Source organism: Arachis hypogaea, chromosome 17, assembly GCF_003086295.3.
Source record: "Arachis hypogaea cultivar Tifrunner chromosome 17, arahy.Tifrunner.gnm2.J5K5, whole genome shotgun sequence".
In the NCBI taxonomy this organism is placed as follows: domain Eukaryota; kingdom Viridiplantae; phylum Streptophyta; class Magnoliopsida; order Fabales; family Fabaceae; genus Arachis; species Arachis hypogaea.
In genome coordinates this window covers 39460864-39465037 of record NC_092052.1, presented here as the reverse complement: position 1 = coordinate 39465037, position 4174 = coordinate 39460864, and positions in this window count along the sequence as shown.

Genomic DNA, 4174 nt, shown 5'->3' with positions numbered 1-4174 from the left:
CTTCTCTTCCTCTCCTTTTCTCTCCTCTCACTTTGCTGCGCCTCACCACAGTGCCACCGTGCCGCCACACCAGCGCTGCCGTACCACCCTCCTCTCTCTTCATTTCTATTTCTTTCACTGCGCCCCCCAGGTTTCGCTGCACTTCAATTCCTTTTCTATTCAAGTTAGTCAGTTAGCATCATTTACATTCCGTTCAAAATTTAGGTTAGTTAGATATGCATGTTTTGTAGTGGATTCTAGGTGGTTAGGTAGCTAGGTTGTGGTTAGAGGATTTAGGTCTGATAAGTGCTCCGTTCCTGCTAATTAAATTATCTGATTTTCACCATTGACTTGCTATTTGAATTAGTTCGATATGCTGTGCCCTGTGCTGACCTGCTATTGATGCTATGTTCATAGTTCATTGTTTGCCTTTGACATTGGTTTCTTGTTGCTGCTGCATCTTATCTGAATTTGATCCTATCTGAATCGATTTGATTACTTGATAATTGGATCGTTCATGTCTGATTTTAGTGAAATCCAAATCTGAGTTGGCCTTGCTATTCAATTCTTGTTGCAAGTTGGTCTTCATTATTAATTCAGTGAATTTACTTCCTTGAATACATATCTCTTGCTATGTCTCGCTATTTGAACTTGATGAAGGTAGGCTACTTGCATTACCTGCCTATTGCTGTTTTGAATTGGCTCAATTGCCACATTCTTCTGAATTTTCATATGATTTTAATGCTTATCATGGCTACGGCTTTCCTAAGAAATCCAAACTGCTAAGCTGAGTTTAGGCTTAGCCTGCTACTTTCTTCTATTTTCTAATGCCTAAGTCACATGAGTTACCTTGTTCTTCATGCAGTTGCCTTATAACAATATTCATGTGCTGTTTGAAATTGCTGTTGCCTACATTGTTCATTCTGCTATTTGCTTTTACGGGAATGTCCATTTTACTACCGAAATGCTGCCCAAATTTTTTCTGCAAAAACTGTTTTACTTAATTTTCACTCATGATTTGACTTTGGCACTTTTGACAATGCAATTCACTTGGTTTACACCAAAGCCATTTCATGAGACATTAGGCTAGCATTTCCATTCCATTTGGTTCCCTCCTTCATTGCATTGTATTGTTGATGATTTTACTTCTCTTTGTGCTTTTTTTACCTGATTTATCATCAATAATCTGAATTCTCTGCTTGAATGTGAGTTGCTTGTTCTTCAAGCTTGTGCACTTCTGTTAGCTAGGAACTACAGTACCATGCCACTAACTTTAACTTCCCTTATTAACTCTTGACTTTATTAACTTTCTAACTTCCCTCTTAGTTTTACACTAACTTCTTTCAACCCCTTTCAAGGCATGTTTATTGTTGTTCCCTGACAAACAAGCATTCTGCATTTCATTTAATGGTTTTTGGATTGTGATTTCTAATTGAATTCCTTGAATGTTATCTTGCATTCAGTCCAACATTCCATATATTTCTGACTCACTTCATGCTTTGGCTTTTATTCATCTTTTGCACATTTACTGCTTAAATTGCTTGCTTACTATTTGCCTTCCTATTTTTCTGCTTTGGTTTGATAATTTATATACTGGAAACTCTGTTTTTCAGGATGTCTGATCCAAAAGAGAAAGGAAAAGCTAAGGCCACCACGGGAAAGAGGAAAGGAGGCCAATCATCTATGGCTCTATCAGATATTCTGCATGATGATTCCTGGCGTGAGAAGAACTTCACTCCGTAGGAAAAAGCAAATCAATTAGTGCCTGCGACTGATCCAATGAAGTTTGCAAACTACTATTGTGAACTGAAATATGAGGTCTTTGTGACTAAGAGGCACCTGTATTTAGAAAAGACCCTCCGAATACCCACTGAATTACAACAGTATACTACAGAGCAAATTAAACAGAGAGGCTGGTTCTTTCTAGAGAGGAACTTGACTGAGGTTAATGCATCCTAGGTCCGGGAATTCTACTACAATTATTACAAGACAACCCTGGATGCAGTACAGCTCAGAGGGAAACAGATTTTAGTTACTAAGGAGGCCATTGAAGATATCCTCCATTTCCAGCCTAAATCAGATGAGCCAGATGGTTATCAGCAGGCTGATGAATCTATGAGGTTTATGAGCTTTGATTGGGAGGCAGTGAAGTGCACCATAGCCATTGATCATGCTGTTCCATAGGTTATGGGTAAGTCGACAGTAAATCCAAAGGGCATCAAAATTATTTATCTTAATGATGAGGCTCGGCTATGGCAACAAATTCTGAGCAACTATGTTATGCCGAGCACTCACGAGACTAAGGTGCCAACTGCCATGATTACTCTTATCTGGTGCATTATGGAAGGCAAGGACCTATACCTTCCCCGATTCATCCGGCAGTACATGGCTAGGGTTCATGCCCGAGGCACTCTACCATTCCCCTATCTGATTACCCAGATGGACCGCCGAGCTGAAGTATCCTGGGAGCCTGAGGATGAGAGGCCACCAGCCGCCGACTGCAAGAAGATCATCCCACATGGAAGGAAGTTCGAGGCCCTGGGCCACAGACCACCTTCTCTTACTACCTCCACTGATGCAGCCACATCCTCTACTGCCCCTTCAGCACCTACTACACCACCCACACCCACAGCTCCCTCACTTGCTTCCCAGCCTATTTACCACCTTGTGCACCGACTTTTTGAGCGCTGGATCAGATGGAGTGTCGCAGTAAGCGATCCTATGAGCATTTAAAGCTGCTGATCAGGTCAGGACACACTGACATCCCTTCCGAGCCTGACACACTGTCAGAGCCATCTGAGGAGGAGGCGGATGAGCAGGAGCAGGATGCACGGGCAGAGGATGAGCAGGCAGAGTCCTAGCAGGCAGAGCCCCAGCAGGCAGAGCCCCAGCACGAGGAGCCTCAGCAGACACAGCCGGCAGCGCCACAGGCTCCTATTCAGGCAGAGCCTCAGGCACCTACACTACCAGAGCCCACCGAGACAGCATCAGCACACCCCTTCGGCGGTGACGACCCTTCACACTCAGCTTGACTGAGCATCGAGGACGATGCTGTTATATAAGTGTGGGGAGGTCGCCATCTCTGGCGGATCTTATTTTGGTGAACTACTTTAGACCTTTTTCATCCTATTTTGTTTCATTTTCTGTATTTTTATTTTATTTTATCTTATTTTCCTTCCAGTACTTGCACATTTTCTTTTACTGTACTTTTGTTTATTTCTACTTTATTACATTTTGCACTTTGGGCTGTATATATCTTAGATATTTAGCTTGATTTATACTCTTAGTTTATTAGTTGTGATATAGAAAAATATGGATTATTAAGTTTAGTTTATCCCTTTTTACATATGAGAATTTGGTATTGATTGAAAATAGGAAGTATACTAGAAATTTTAAGTTTTTCATAATCACAACAATTCACTTAGTATATATATATATAGTAATAAATGTTGGTAAATTCACGACATTTTTAAGGAATATATTTATTTTTATAAAAGCCATTTAAAGATTCACATTGATTTGAGTTGAAACTCTTTACCCTTACTTGCATGATATACATGACTGATATATGATTTTTGAGCCAAAGAACACACAACCCGTGAATTTTTTAGCTTAATTGCATGGTTACATTATTTAGCCATAATATCTTATTCTTGTGTGTTTCTTCACTATGATTGCAGACTTTACTTTGTTCCATTCTATATGTCCACTATTTAGTGTATATACATGCTTGCATATGATTGAGGCCATTACTTGCTTTTGCTCACTTATCCCAAATAGCCTACCCTTTTAAGTCACCCTTGTTTGCCACCTTGAGCCTTTTAATCTCCATTTATTCTGTATTTTACCACGTCACTAGCCTTAAGTAGAAAAAAAAATTAATTACCCCAAATTGAATCTTTGGTTAGCTTAAGATAGAGATTGTGTATCAATTAAGTGTGGAGAACCGTGGGAACATGGGTTGATAGGAAAGTGTTGAATTGACAAATTATTTAGAATTTGGGTGCATGCTCATGTGAAACCAAAATAATTTAAATACCATGTGCATTGATATGTTATGCTTATTATGATTCAAAAAAAATTTCCTATAATTAAATAAATAAATAAGGGGACAAAATTGCCCCAGTATTAAGTTTAGTTAAAGATCAATGCATATGTAGTAAATTTTAAAATAATTTGGTACATGAGTGTGTGA